Below are 17441 nucleotides of genomic sequence, written 5' to 3'. Positions count from 1 at the left end.
TCATCCATATTTTACAATGGATTTGTCTGAGCGTGACCTTTATTTATATTAGCCCATAAAATCTTACAGCGCACAATCCTTTTCATGGCCAACTTTGGAAGGAGACCAAGAATAAGATATGGGATGAGTACTGCAGTAAATAACGCAAGGAATAATTCAATTAGTTTAAATTGTTCGCGTCTGACCTAGAACCCTATGTTGTTAGAAAAATTTATCTTACATTTTCCGTTGAAAGAAAGCAGAGCAAGAGAGCATGAGAGATACAGCGACTGAGAAAACTATCTATTGAATACAATGGGAATAGGCAATTGCCATCGCGGCGAAAAGGGGCTTTACGAAAAGGCAAGAACAGTCAGTTGTTACTTGCTAGCTACTTCTGCAGCTAAACGGGCGAGGTGTTCAAAATAACCTACACATGCACTTAATACAGCAAAAAAGGAATTTTTAGGTCATTTCCAAATTTTCCAATACCTAGCCCGCTTACGATACTTCTAAATTAATCGGAATTACCCAATACATTTAATGACAAACTAAACAGACGGTCATGGCAAAACTATAAGTGGTCCTTATTTACTACAGAACCCAATTTTTTTTGTAATAGGTACTCAATATTTGTCTGTAACAGTGGTCTAATTGTTACCAAATATAGTTATTTTTGTAACTTTCTTGTTATTGTATAAAGTATTTATTTTCAGTTTCAGGTAGATGGTAGATATACATTAAAAAGAAAATTTGTTATTATATTTTACTAATCGGTTCAAAGTCTGTTGCATTAAACACATTATACCATATAATAATGACCTCCTCACTCTTAAAATTTGTACTCATTACCACCTAGAGTCCTAGAGTCAATATCAATGCACACCAATTTAGTGATCTTTGGTCTAACTGTCAATAAAAGTTGGTTAATAAATAAGCAAAGAATATTTACCTATTTATTTCAGGGTAATTTTGACATTAGGGCTTATATTTATTAAAATTATTTTTCACCTTTGATAAAATGTGTATCGCCCAGAGAGACCAATTAATCCCATTATGCACGTGTCTTATGAAAATAAGTACCTAGTACAACGTGCCACGATACGTTAGTAGGGTAAAAATAGCATAGCATGTTAGCACTTCTTTAATTAAGGGCCATAATGCATTTACCATCAATCTGGCTGAAAAGCCGGTTCAGTGTACCTATATACTTGTACCTACCTATAGTTGACAATAGAGGGCACGTATCCGATACACTCAATTAACCAACTAGGAAGGTAGGGAAATGTTTTTCTGCACATTGTACATACTCGTAGTTAAGAAAGATTTTAATATAAGTATAATAATACATAGGCCAATATACATTGAAAATTTTAGGGTAGAAAAGAGGTTTCAATCGATGTGTGGAAGGGTGGCACCGTCGTTGAACCCAAGCCACCTGGCAGTGGACTTAAAGCGGTAGCGTGTGCCTCGTATGCACATGCTGGTGGCGCGTATAACGGCGATACTGATCCTGCATCTCAGCCAGCCCAGTATGGTGCTTGTACATTGTACATATACAATCATACATTTACCAATCATAAGTTTGTAGTGTAGGTATATGCATTATGTACTTAAAAATCATTACTTTTATATGTTCTTCAGTGTAAGATGTCATTAGATTAGTCTCAGTTGACAAAGCGACATAATACTGTACGGAAATGACAGTTACGTAGGTATATCGTATCGTTTCATGTGTCACTCTTACATCCTTGTTAGAAAGTGCCTATCTTTGGTCTGCAGCCGGCGTATTATGGATGCCTTTATCCATCTTTATCCACGTGATAAAATAACTGTCACTTTTTAACACCGTGGGATTGAAAGTGACGGACATCGTTTTATCACGCTGTAACGTGGACAAGAACCACCATCATATCCGTACTGAACTATTTAAGAGCAGTCGACGTACAAATTAAATACAATTTGTATTGGTATACAAATGATAAAATACAGCATTCCTATTTAAGACAAAATAATTTGTATAAACTTACACTAAATAAAATATTACTCTCCCTTTTGTCGTCAATAAAAATGGCTACATTAGGCCCAAAAACGATCAAAAAGCTACGTAGTACGGGTGTTCATCAAAATAGTGTGGAAACACGTCGGGAGTGAACTGGGTCGTCGTTCCGCCAGTTAATTGCTCGAACGCTACCTACTCGTCATTTATAGCGCTTCGGAAAATGCCAGATGTGGGGACGTGTATTAAAAGTTGTAGGTACATACCACCCTGTATAGCAATAGCCCAAGCCAGTGTATGTACAGTCGACAAAGATATGTTTACATGTTTCGCCTTATTACAAAGGAGTAAGGTGCAAAAGTGTAAATATATCTTTGACGTCGACTGTACTTTATTAAGAAATTTATAGTGGCTGGCATGATTTTGTAAAACAACTCCATTTTAGGGTTCTGCACCCAAAGGTCCCAAAGGGTAAAAACGGGACCTATTACTAAGGCTCCACTGTCCGTCTGTCTGTCTGTCACCAGGCTGTGTGTCATGAACCGTGATAGTTGTTGAAATTTTCACAGATGATGTAGGTATTTCTGTTACAACAAATATAAAAAAGTACGAAACCCTCGGTGGGCGAGTCCGACTCGCACTTGTCCGGTTTTTTACATTCCATAAGCAGTGTTTTTCTGTTTTCTTTTTGTTTAGTCTCGGCCGCTCTACTCTATTATTACTAGTTTTTTTTCTCTCTTTGGTCTATTCATACCACCATGTATAAAAATCGCTGTCCTTGAGAATGTGTACCCGTTTGAGGAACTTAGGTATATATAAGAATATACACGTTACTCGCAGCTTACACTGGCTGACCTGACCTAAATGAACGAGTTGTAAGAACCCATTCAATATGGCATAAAGTTTTACAATAGTACCACGAATTTGTTCCATAAAATATAAACATGACGTCATATATTTCCAATGGTACAATTGGGAGACTTAAAGAACAAAGAACCCTTTTATGTAGAGTGTGGTTGATTTTTATAAATTCCCTGAAAATTTAAATTTTAAAAGAGTTTATTGGAAGGTTCAAGGTACTGTTACGCACATAATAAACTCAATGAAATATTTTATTGTGTGCAAAATAATAAATAAATAATATAAATATAAAATTATTCAATTCAGTAAACCAAACAGTTTTACGACATGCTAGTTGGTGTGTCTTTTTAAACATCGAGATACCTGATGTGTCAAGGAGACACCGCACTTCCATTATAATGTAGCTTTATTGATACAAGGGGAGTTAGAATACAGGAACAATTTTAAAGTAAACAGCGGCGTTTGTCTGATGCTTATGGCCTCTGAGTTATTTGACAAATATCAAATAGTTTTCCCTTTCCCGCGTTCCGCTTTTAATTTCCCTTCCACACAGTTTGCACATTACCCGACGCGCATTTATTACAATTTACGCCTGTGTGCCGTATAAATAAAGTATATATCTAGGTACCTGCTTTTTTGTCCTTGCACCCTTTTTTAGTGGCTCTACATCTAATTAACTTTAACCGTAGGTTGTAAGGCTATTACTCTGACACTGGGAGCCTAAACTAATTAAATCTCTATCCAATTTCATCAATCAATATAATGCACTTTATGGACTCAACCACAAATTCCTCCTACCCATATTGTATTTGGACGTTTTCAGGGGATATAAACCTTATTTCTAAACTCCAAAGTCGAGTTTCGAAAGTATTAAATCATGGAGATAAGAGGTTTTGAATGTTGTGCTGTGGTAGATCTAGATGCCCCTGCCCTGCAGCCAAGCTTCATACAATTACGGTGTTCGTCGACCCGTGAAGTCGTCGAATTGCGGTCATACACAGCCAGCCAGTTTGATTTGTACTATACACAGGTTCTATAGGACCTTGTCGGTCTAGGATAGCGAGTGTTGATGTAGTATCTGCTATTGATTTATTCCTAACTTTCGTTTTAACAGTGTTCTAAGTTGATCTGGGTTTCTCCATCTCCTTTATTGGTTATGCTTTTGAAACTAATCACAGCTATAATATAAATACAATCAAGCCGTCATTTTTGCACTCAGGTATTAAAATAACATAAAATGTTGCTCTTCGTTTTGGTGTTTGCTCAATTTACGTAGAGATTTGTTTGCACTAAATACAATCGACATAGCTATGTATAAACATAGCGCAGCGCAGCTTGTATCCTTTAAACCCAAAACCCACGGTCCTCTAGTAGGCGTATATATCTTCTAGTATGAGATGGTGAACCTATCTTTACTTTCTTACTCTAGGAGATAGTTGCTCTTGCAGGGATACAAAGCAGAACGTGAGAACTCGAAAGACGTACTTCGAGAATACTTACGGAAAACTGTCAATGTTTCATCATACACTTTGTACACAATTACAATTAAAGACGCCTTATGTATACAACCCACAGACAAAACGTCCTCCAGACTTAGCATAGTCGCGCTACCCCCTCTGCCACGCATACGGTAATTTTACTCCATGTTCGAGTCGAAAGTGTCTTTGTGTGACGTCCGAAAACTCGTTCGTCGTTTGAACGGACCAATCACGGCACGGGACTTCGCTCACCTCGTCCCGCGCACCCCCGCATTTTTGGCATCATCGGTTGCATGAAATAATTGCTCTAAACTTGGTCTAGAGGATTCCTAGTCTATGATACAACCTATTGCCTTTAAAGCTAGGTACTATCTCGCCTCCCTGTCTGTATAGTCTACGAAGTCTGTTAAAAGTTCATTGACATATCAATTTTTATTTTAGCGACTAGACAGACGAAGGGACGGTCCTCGTTTCTCTAATTGTGAATGCTTACAATGCCATGCACATTTGGCGATGCGATGACATATGACGATGAAGAAAACTTGCACTTGATATTCTATACGTTTTCATACATATAAAAATGCGTCGCATGTCATGCGTTCTATGGGATTGTTGCATGTGTAACCGTGCGTTGCTTTTCTTTGTTGTGTAACGTGTTGTGAACGACATAAGTATGTACACATTTTTATACTTTATGCCTTGGCGATAGGGTTTAAAAGTGTACCAATAGATATATCAGTAGCTGACAGAATTTGTATGTGGTAACGGTACAATGGACGGTAATTAGCTGAGCTTTGTCATTTTATTGTTAACCTTATTGTGTCAGAGGGCCTGCCGCGAACATCGTTCGACGTGTTGCCTCTCTGTCGCACTTGTAAATTCGTACCTAAGTGTGACAGGGAGGCAACATGTCGAACGTGTATCGCGACAGGCCCTCGGATGTTTACCAGCGTTTCGTCCCATATACATTATCACAATAAGTTACCTTGCGTTCATTATAATCCATCATGTCATAAAAATAGAAACTGTTTATTTTGTCGTAGTGTCAATTATTAAGTACCCACGTAATTAATTTTATTTTGATGTGATTTAACATCAAACTATCATTAGTAACAAGTAGAATCATCGACGGTGAATAATAAAGACTGGACGATCCTATAAGTTAGGTTGTAGGTACAAAGTTTTGTTCTTCATGAGGTAAAAGCATTGCCTTAAATGTCACCATACAGCCTAGAAAATAGCTTCACATTGTAAAGCAGAGGTCATAGTGCCTTAAAATATATGCTCGGAGTCGGAGTCAAGCCACACATGGAGTACTACATAATTATAATGCAACAATAACAAGGAACGCCGCTACATCACTTGAAAATGAGTATAAACACGCAAAGTTTATCACAGATGGCGCTGCAATCGATTTAAGAAAGGCATATTATTAGGTCAGCCAAATCCACATAAACCACAAACTACAGAATTTTTTGGGTTACTAACAGTTGGAACCATTTAAAATCTGGGTTTTTAACCTCATTGATATTCTTTATCATGTACCTGTCTCTGGTTAAAGGACATTTTGCCGCTCCTGCGTGTTTCGTGACAGTTAATAATTTCTAAACACGAAACGCATTCAGTTCACGTTTCTTTTCCTTAAATCTAGTTGATTGAATGATTTAAACTTCAATGTTGTTGTGCCCTAAATTTTCTTGAATCACGAAGATTTCTACCAACTTTTACGCAGTTTTACATTTAATTTTGTAATTGTATTGAGTCAGGGGTAAGAAACTAGAGCGTTCGGGCACAAAACAGATAGGTACAGAAGTCAATCACATGTATGTACTTCACTTTTCATACCTACGCTCGGCGATCGCTCTAGGGTTGTCAACTATGGCTTATGCACAAAAAACTATCGTGGTAGTGGCACTCGTATCTATCGTATCGTATCTCGTATCTAATAGTTGTTTGATTTATTGTTGAGGATGAAACGGGAAGAATGGAAATATAAATTAATAATAACTAAAATATTTTAATTTTAATGTCATTGTTATATTACAAATTTGCCACAGAAAATATCTTGCGACGATTTCGACATTGGCGAAATGCACGATTATTATATTTTATAGTGTAATAAATTCGCATTCTCATGTACACTTGTTTACAGTAAGATAGTGGAAAACACTTGCAAGGCATTGAGAAAGTTAGAGTCTGTACCTCATTTAAGAGGCTTTTTAGGATTTCAATTTCACAGTTCAAGTAGTTTGTCTTGAAAAAGTTGCAGAATCGTTCCTCCATTGATCTGACAAATTCCACAAAACTGTGTGGTGGTATGGTTAATAAAGTTTTGGTGCCATCTTTGCAATAATCTTTAAGAGTAAATGTAGTGCCCTGTGAAAAGTTTTCTGCATTGTCTTCTCCTTTTGCATAAGCCATAAGCTCATTACATTCCTTGTGGTAATCTAAGCATTTCCTCAACAAATATCCACTGACGTAAACAAACGCGTTTTTTACCGGTAAGGTCAAGTGTGGCATAAGCCGTAGTTGATATTACATTACTTTTGACACAACTTTCATTTTTTTTCTGTTAGATACTATTGTCGAAGTGGTTTCTGGATTACCAGCCTCATTGGCTAAGGAAGCATATAATTTCTCACCATCTAGTAAACATTTTGTTAAATCTTCTTTGCAATTACCACTTTTAGGCGACTTTAAAATATTTATGAAAAATATTTTCCTGAATGCTGAAACCAGCTGCTAGGATGTTGGTTCCGTAGGATTTCCATTCTTTGTCCTAATCTGACCAAAAAAGTTTTCTAAACAGTCCTGGTTTAATTTTGGTCTGCTGTTTAACAACACGCGCGAAGGTTGGGGTCAAAAATTTATCACATAACTTAAAAAACGTGTTGACTTCAGACTGTGTATTGTTTGTTATTTTTAGCCTCTTTCGGCATCTTTGAACTTCACTTAAAAGTTTTCTTTTTCGAGGAGTATCATTTAAAAGGTGTAATGGAGTTTGTACTGGAGCATTCGTTTGCAAATCATAATCACACTGTACACTTGCATCGGCTGTTTCAATAATTGCTTGACTTCCTTTATTTGCTAAATTATTCGGTAACGGTAGGAGGAGTTCTGGAATTGAATTTCTTTTTAACAACTTTCGACTTGAATTTATTATAATGCAGTCGGGACTAAAATGAGCTTCACACACACGAGCACGAAAGCAACTTGAATCTATTAAATCTTCTCTATGGATCAATCTCAACCACTCAGTTCGCCTGAAACAAGATATAACATTATCTTTAAAAAAAATACCATAACCTTAAAAATATACTTGGTCAAGCAGATCTTGTCAGTAGAAAAAGGCGGCAAATTTGAAAAATGTAGGCGCGAAGGGATAACATCTCATAGAAAATTTGAATTTCGCGCCTTTTTCTACTGATAGGATTTGCTTGACCATCTATAACCGGCCAGACGAATTAATATTAAAGTGGAGGGGTTGAATGAGGGGGCTACTCCAAACTCGTAGTACCTATAGCCCGTAATAGCAAAAAACTTATCCTACAGAACAAAACGATAAACCTACCTACTATTACAATAGAAAAAGTTTACAGAACAGAAACATACAAAATTTTACGTTTGTCAATTTTCACTATCGAATATCCCTAATAACTTCTAAACAGATACCCTAGTTACACAATTTCCACTGCCCTATCCGTTTTAGACCTAAACCTATCAAATTACACTAAAAACAACACAATATCTCTACACAAACAAAAAAACATGTTTTCAACTTACGTAAGGTGGCGATGGCGTGAATTTACCTTACATAAATTTAGTTAAGTACTTCGTTTCTACTTATACTGATTCAAAATAGGAAAATATTATATGTGACGTCCCACGGTCAAAGGTACCTTATGGCGGGTATGGAGTTATGCATACCCCAGTAATCTACAATAAATAAGCTATCGATAACATAAAATATCAACCTTCTAGGTTGCGTAGTTACAGAGATATGATTTTTTGAAAATAATGTTGTGAAATGAGCAACTTTACGATAGAGAAGTTTTAAGTTTAGCCGCCTAAAAAACTATGTTCCTGAAGTAAGTTACATAGTTGACTACAAATAATAATACCTTATATATCTGAGATTAAAAAAATATTGCGACTTGTTCTGTAATGCAAATAGAAACTTTTGATATCGACTGATTTATGTGTATACTAACCAATCTCTTGAAAATAAAGTTTTATTTCATTTTCACGAGTGATTGCAATGAGCTCGCAAGATTTCAATTTTATCTATTAGAAAACGACACTGACAGACAGTTTAAGCAAAAAACAATACCGATTTAGAGGTGAAAATGTATTTTCTGACTTTTTCATATAAAATCACAAAATTGAATATTTTTACTTTTAATGTAACACACAATCAATTTTTCTGAGTACATATGAAAGAAATTCTGTCATTCAAATGAAATAAATCCTAAAACCCCAACTAAATACTATATTTAACCCCTTATGCCACTTGGTTCGTGGGGCAGAGGCGCACAGATGCTCCACAAGGCGCTCGGCAAACGGCTGAGGGAGGCAACGGGCGACCCCCGCGCGGGCAGCTTTCTCGCGCAGAGAATTTCAATTGCAATCCAGCGCGGGAACGCTGCCTGCGTGTTGGGCACCCTCCCGAGGGCACCAAATTTTGATAGGTATTTTTAATTTTTAGTTTTAGTTATTTTAATTGTAGTTAGTTTTAGTTTTATATTCTTGTTTGTCTTTTTTTTAATTATTATTAATAAATCAATAATGAGAAAAAAAAAAAAACAATAACAGTATTTGCTCCATACATTTACGAAAAGGTACCTTATGGAAATGAATCTAATAATACATCACTACAAAATATCAATCATATTACAGTTTATCTTTTATGAATAGAAAATATTAATTTACATTAAACTGCCCCAAATTTAATTAGTTCTTCGTCATAATAATCTTAAAAAAGACCAATAATTTGTATGTAATGAAAAGGTACCTTGTGGTCAAGCAGGGACAGGAACCGGTTACCTTAACCGGGGTTTTTCATAGGGTTATTTTAGAGGTGTTTATAAAAACCCCTACCATAACGGTAACCGCTTAATAAGGTAACACTTTGATTCGGTAACCGTATCAGATCGAGTTAACCTCTGTTACCGGTAACCGAAATAAACACCCAGTCTATTCAGTTACCTCATTATGAGGTTTTTGACCAGTTCAAACGATTGTAATCTTTACGCACACTTAAATTCAACTTATTATTGAATAACCGAGGTTGGCATGGGCGGTCTATGAAGCCTCCAGCACAAACAAGTTTTTTTGCCTTTCCTTTGTTTATCTTTATACCTACTTGTGTGGTGTGTTCTTATTATAAATATTATTATATTATAACTAAAATAATTAAAATAAATAAATTAAATAAGTTTAATAAATTAAATAAATTATATTAATTAAATAAATTAAATAAACTAAATAAATAAAATAAATAAAATAAATAAAATAAATAAAATAAATAAAATAAATAAAATAAATAAAATAAATAAAATAAATAAAATAAATAAAATAAATAAAATAAATAAAATAAATAAAATAAATAAAATAAATAAAATAAATAAAATAAATAAAATAAATAAAATAAATAAAATAAATAAAATAAATAAAATAAATAAAATAAATAAAATAAATAAAATAAATAAAATAAATAAAATAAATAAAATAAATAAAATAAATAAAATAAATAAAATAAATAAAATAAATAAAATAAATAAAATAAATAAAATAAATAAAATAAATAAAATAAATAAAATAAATAAAATAAATAAAATAAATAAAATAAATAAAATAAATAAAATAAATAAAATAAATAAAATAAATAAAATAAATAAAATAAATAAAATAAATAAAATAAATAAAATAAATAAAATAAATAAAATAAATAAAATAAATAAAATAAATAAAATAAATAAAATAAATAAAATAAATAAAATAAATAAAATAAATAAAATAAATAAAATAAATAAAATAAATAAAATAAATAAAATAAATAAAATAAATAAAATAAATAAAATAAATAAAATAAATAAAATAAATAAAATAAATAAAATAAATAAAATAAATAAAATAAATAAAATAAATAAAATAAATAAAATAAATAAAATAAATAAAATAAATAAAATAAATAAAATAAATAAAATAAATAAAATAAATAAAATAAATAAAATAAATAAAATAAATAAAATAAATAAAATAAATAAAATAAATAAAATAAATAAAATAAATAAAATAAATAAAATAAATAAAATAAATAAAATAAATAAAATAAATAAAATAAATAAAATAAATAAAATAAATAAAATAAATAAAATAAATAAAATAAATAAAATAAATAAAATAAATAAAATAAATAAAATAAATAAAATAAATAAAATAAATAAAATAAATAAAATAAATAAAATAAATAAAATAAATAAAATAAATAAAATAAATAAAATAAATAAAATAAATAAAATAAATAAAATAAATAAAATAAATAAAATAAATAAAATAAATAAAATAAATAAAATAAATAAAATAAATAAAATAAATAAAATAAATAAAATAAATAAAATAAATAAAATAAATAAAATAAATAAAATAAATAAAATAAATAAAATAAATAAAATAAATAAAATAAATAAAATAAATAAAATAAATAAAATAAATAAAATAAATAAAATAAATAAAATAAATAAAATAAATAAAATAAATAAAATAAATAAAATAAATAAAATAAATTAATTTAATTTAATTAATTTAATTAATTAAATTAATTAAATTAATTAAATTAATTTAATTAATTAAATTAATTAAATTAATTAAATTAATTAAAATAATTAAATTAATTAAATTAATTAAACAAATATAAGAAATTAAACTAATTAAATAAATGAAATAAATTAATTAAATTAAATAAATTAATTAAATTAAATAAATTAAATAAATTAAAAAAAAAAATCAACAAATTCAATAAGTTAAATCAATTAAATAAATTAATTAAATTAAATAAATTTAATAAGTAAAATCAATAAAATCAACAAAATATAAATAAAGTAAATAAAATAAACAAATTTTTTAGTATTTTTTTTAGTTCTGACGGCACATCACTAAAACTACTTTAATGTAGCAAACCAGTAAGCAACTGATAATAAAGGTTACCATAACTGAATGAAAACCTGTTAAAAACCCTTAACAAAAACCCTATCGCGATGGGGTTTTGAGATTAACTCGGTTAAAGGTTAGGGTTACCGTTTCAATAAGGTTACCATTACAATCAGGTAACAGTATGATAGGGTTACCGAATGATACGGTAACCGAATCGATTGGGTTACCGAATTGATAGGATTAAGCGTAAAGAGGGGTTTTCCGGTCCTTGTGGTCAAGTTACATGATGAGGCATGATGATGATGGAACAGTTAGGATAAACTAATAATATTTTGGTAATGGTATAAATCGTCTAATTCTTATCAATAATATATTTCGGTTGCTATTGAAGATAAGCGGCATTGAGGTTCAATGACCTCAGATATTCCATAAGGTAATGCGTCGGGTATTGGCATTTTTCAGCAAACCAATGGCTGATTTACTGCATGCGACCAAACCAAATGAAGATTATTCTAGTTAAGAAAGACTTGACGAGAGTAACTTTGGTATAATAGCAGTCTACTTGGATTTGTGATGTCGGTCTATGTACGGTTATAATATTTGCGAGGCGCCCCAACCAGAACTGAAATTATCAAATTAGTTTTGCAGAATGCTAATACAGTTCCCTACCAAACTTCTTTTCCCGTATTGACTAGTTTTTTTGGGAATTTTCAATCTTTTTTCCATAAGGTACCTTTTCTACTAAACTCTGAGACGACATTACTAGGCTTATAACTAACTTATAACAAAAATAAAAACAGGTAAACAAACGTTACGCATTAAGGTTTCAGATCACACAATAAAAAAAATTGAGCATTTTTTCACCTCTTTACAAAACATTTAATATCTCCGAAACTAGAAACCCTCATAAGGTACCTTTTCCCGTGGAACGTCACATATGTATAAATCGATCTTAGATGTACTTCGGGGGCCGGGGCTTACGGGTGCTTACCTACCTATCTAACTGTTCTGTTTAACGTTAAAACGATCCATCGAAATACAAGCAGATACCTACTTATACTTACCTCTCTGAAACCACTGGTAGCTTAAAAAACGACAATTCACCGTTTAATGTTGAATTTAAACAACCGTCCACGGAACAGTTATAATAACTTTTGTTTTGTTTCTCCATTATTGCATAAAAATGTTCACAGACGCGTGTCTCAAGCGGATGGCACTCGCGCTCGCACTGGTCCCAACCGGTCCGAGATATCGTGTCCGTCCGTGAGCAGTGTCCATGTGTGCGTTGCTCGAGCGCTCTTTGTATGTAGATTGATTTCTGTAGTGCCATATATTAAAAAGGGACAGCATGATTCGTCCTTGAACCGCTGTCAAACTTCGGTTTTGTAGGAAGCATGGTATAATAATATACTCCGCCTGGTACTCTATTCCGAGATTCGCGTATGTCCTAACTGACACGGGCCTACGTCATCATGCTGTTTACAGGTTCTCAAACTTTTAAAATGTGGGAGAATTTTAACCAACGGTGAAAATTATTTTAATGGCATTAATTTTAAGTTATTCATGTAGAAACATAGAAAATAAAACAAATCTAATGTATTAAATTAAACTTTATTTATCTATACAAGACAAACGTTTAAAAAACTAATTCACAGTTACACATTAATTACCAAGCTTACGACGTGAAAAGTTTGGAAAACACTGCGACTGCTGACACTGAGCGAGAAGGAAATAACAATTAACACGCGTTCGACAAGGATGACGGTCAGGGCATGAAGTTATCTAGATCCGAATTGTCAAATGTGCACAGCGCTATCCTGTGTTGCCAGTAGTATAAACAGAATTACCCGAAAGTCTGAAATTTCTTTCGTGAATCGGAAGATATTGCTAACGAGTAATTAAAAATGACGTGTTATTGTAAAATTTAAGCTAAAATACATATAAATGAAAATTATAAAATTATAAAGAAATATTTTAACTTATTAACCATAGGTATAATGTACCCATGTAACATGTTATGTTGAAATAAAGTGGCAATGTTATTGTGACGTAGGCCCGTGTCACTCTGGGAATGGAAGACCATGTTTTATTAGACCATGAATATTACCAACTTTTAGTGCCACTTGTACCATCCCACTAACCCGGGCGGGGTTAACCCGTTAAACCGTTAACCCGGTGTCAAATTGCACTAGTAACCATGGTAACTCCAGGTTTAACCGGTTAACCCCGGGTTAGTGGGATGGTGCAAGTGGCGCTTAGGGTTATACGGTACTCTAACTTTTTTAAACTTTTCTCGTTTGCCTGACATATAGAACCATGAATCTAGTATTAAACCGGATTGGGCATGAGTGGTGGGGGTAACTGACAGAACGGGATAGTCTTACGTATCTTTCAGTAGCAGTAGCAGAGAAAGCGCTATTATTGTTTGTCCTTGTCACAGTCTCACATTTTTTTATTCCCCACCGTAAATTTAGTATGTATTATGGTGGGCAATAAATAAATTCGACCAATCATAGTGTCGCATTGCGTATGTTTTGTCCCTCACGGAGGCACGCGTATACCACTTCTATAAGATCCTACCGTCTATGTATAGAATAGAACACATTGTCGTATGTACCGTAGAGTTTCGTATCTTCGCCTGGATTTTGACACTTTTCGCAAAAATTCTCTCAAATTTGAAAGCATTTTAATCTGTTAAGACGAAAAAATGTTTTTTAGTACTCCCAACTATCAATATGTACCACTAAAACTTAGAATTTCATTGGTTAAGTTGGTTATAAATGGCCCCAAAGGTAATAGGCGATATTTGGGTATTTTTCCCAATCTTCGCCTATGGCATGCCTTGCCGCTAATACTTACTTTTCTGTGACTTACACATGTTAAGTCGTATCTCCTTGGAATGTGCTAATATACTATGAACCTTATTAACTCCACCAGACTAGGCATATCTATAAAAAACGGGGTATAGTAGGCGAAGTTTGGTAACAGTCTGAAGTTGTTTTCATACATTTTCTATAATGAAGCTAGGGCTACCAAAAATTAACCAACATGCCAAATAAAGGGGAGTAATGGTTTATAAGTAAAAAAAAAAATATTTTTAACAAAATTGTTTAATTGTTGCAAAATTGTTGGTATTATCGTAATTGACAGCAAATCAACCTTATTTTCTCAAAGTGAGACATAAAAATACCTATTTGGTACCTACTCAACATCGGTAAGAGTAGAAATAAACATTTGCATATAGCGTAAACTAAAATAACCAAACATAAGATAATATTTAAATTTGGAAACAATTAATGTCATCCACCAATTAATGTGGTACAAAAAAATTGTCAACCCTAGGGGTAGGGTACCAATGTTTTATCCAATTGTGACTTCTAAACGTAAGCTAGCCATTAAATAATAGTTTCATATGAAAAAGAAATAGTTATAGGATATAATCATGTAAAAAGTTTATCATTACCGGGTCCAAATCACCGTTTAAAACTGAAGTTAAGACACTGGTTCAAAAAAACGTGTGGTCGGTGTCACGAAAAAACCTCACTAAAGGTCAACTATGTGAAGTTAGCCGCAGATTGTTCGAAAAATGTTGACACCCGTAAAAAATACTTTGTATTTAGCAGTTTTATGTAAGGCTTACATTATAAACATTTTGTTAATGGCAACTTATGTCAAACTAGGCGAAAATAGGTAGCGCAGGCAAAGATACTAAACTCTACGGTACAATCACCACTCGGGATTGTTATGCGACTTTGCGTCCAGGCTAAATTGGTTGTTCAATACTTACGCTATAGAATTTCCAATTCAGCAAGAACCCAGAATGGCATAACGTAGGTATGTCATCATTCTCTTGCCCTTGTCCCATTCACTTGGGGTCGGCGCAGCATGTCTTTCTCTTCCACACCTCTCTGTCGCCCGTCATTTCATCACTCACTTGCGTTCGTTTCATATCATCTCTCACACAGCCCATCCACCTTTTCCTCGGTTTTCCTCTTCTCGTACTTCCCTCCACATTCATTCGTAATACCTTTCTCGTCACATGACTTTCATCCCTGCGCATCACATGCCCGTACCACGCTAGGCGATTTGCCCTTACTTTGTCTGTTATGGGTGCAACTTTCAGGCTTCCTCTTATATACTCATTCCTTATCCTATCCATTCTCGTCACGCCACACATCCATCTTAACATTCTCATCTCCGCTACATGCAATCTCTTTTCATCCGTCACCTTTAGGGCCCAACACTCTGATCCATACATGACGACAGGTCTTATGATTGATTTATAAATTTTGCCCTTCAACCGAAGAGGCATTCGGGCGTCGCAAATGGTTCCCGTAACCTGTCGCCATTTCATCCATCCTGTGCTAATCCGGTTTTTCATAAGCTAAAATAACCTAACCTACCTCCAAATGTTGATAACAAATAGGTTTGTCGTTTTATTTTCGATTAGTACTCCATTAGGACGTGATGTAGGTATACTGTCCACAATGCCCATATGCATTTACTCGAAAATCGTATGAAATTAATAAGAGTAGCATTCAAGAATTACAAAAATGAAATCATTTTAATTTCATGTCTATAAAACTTTGGACTATCATATCATTTAGTTTAGATATTATTATTAACGGTTACCTACTTGTACACAAAACAGCAATACGATATATAGGTACCTACGGTGGATATAATATAAAGTACTATAGGTGAACAATAGTCAGCCAATTAACGAGAACAATGAATGTGTCACTTGCCGTTGAATCATTTGTTTGTATTCGAAGTTACGTTCGAGATCCTGCGGTTTGATCCGTCACCGCAGTGTAAAGGGGCCCACTGATTAACATACCGCCGGACGGTATCGGCCTGTCAGTTGTTCGGAACTGTCAAAATTTTGTTCTAACTGACAGGCCGATACCGTCCGGCGGACTGTTAATCAGTGGGCCACTTCATGGTATAATAATATACTCCGCCTGGTACTCCATTCCCGTCTTTTCTAGGTCACCTAACTGACACGGGCCTACGTCATCATGCGACAGCGCTATATGATAATATGCGATAGCGCTATATATAGCGGCCATGTTGTTGTGACGTAGGCCCGTGTCACTCTGGGAATGGAAGACCATGTTTTATTAGACTATGGGCCACTTAATGATAGAAAATAGGTACTGGTTCGGTAATAAAAGTCTGACAAAAAATTAAAAAGTGGCAATACTTTAGTGTCGTCCCTTTCAAACCAATTTATATAAGAAAACGGGACGACACGACAGTGTTGCCACTTTTTAATTTCTACTCTTTTTCGTCAGACTGTAAATAACCTCAATACTTGTTATAAGTAGTTTACTAAGTTTTTCCTCAACTGGTTCATAGTAGGTAAGGTGAATGACTATTAACTATGTATATCAGCCGGTGTATTATGGATGGCTTTATCCATCTTTATCCACGTGATAAAATAACGGTCACTTTTTAACACCGTGGGATAGAAAGTGACGGACACTGTTTTATCACGCTGTCACGTAGACAAGAACGACCATCATACCCGTACAGGTTTATTTTAACGGCTAAAAAATTAATCGCATGTTAATTCCCTAAGCGCCACTTGCACCATCCCACTAACCCGGGGTTAACCGGTTAAACCGTTAACCTAGTGTCAAATTGTACTGGTAACCATGGAAACTCCTGGTTTAACCGGTTAACCCCGAGTTAGTGAATGGTGCCGGGTTAGTGGTGGTGGTTTCTTCAGAAACTGTATCTGTAACTACCTACTTTTAAGTTATTTCGCTTTTACTGAACTGGGCTATAACCGCGAAAATCGAAGCTCGCAAATTGCGGGCATTTTTCTCTGTCAGTCTTATTACGCCTTCATTGGAGTAAAAGAGAAAGATCCCCGCAATTTGCGAATTTCGGTTTTCGCGGTAGCCCCTCTGTGACGCGGTGGGCAAAGTTTTATAATTTTACGGTACTTTACAAGCACTATTTTT

Source organism: Cydia splendana, chromosome 15, assembly GCF_910591565.1.
Source record: "Cydia splendana chromosome 15, ilCydSple1.2, whole genome shotgun sequence".
NCBI lineage: Eukaryota > Metazoa > Arthropoda > Insecta > Lepidoptera > Tortricidae > Cydia > Cydia splendana.
Note: the sequence above shows the minus strand (reverse complement) of the source record.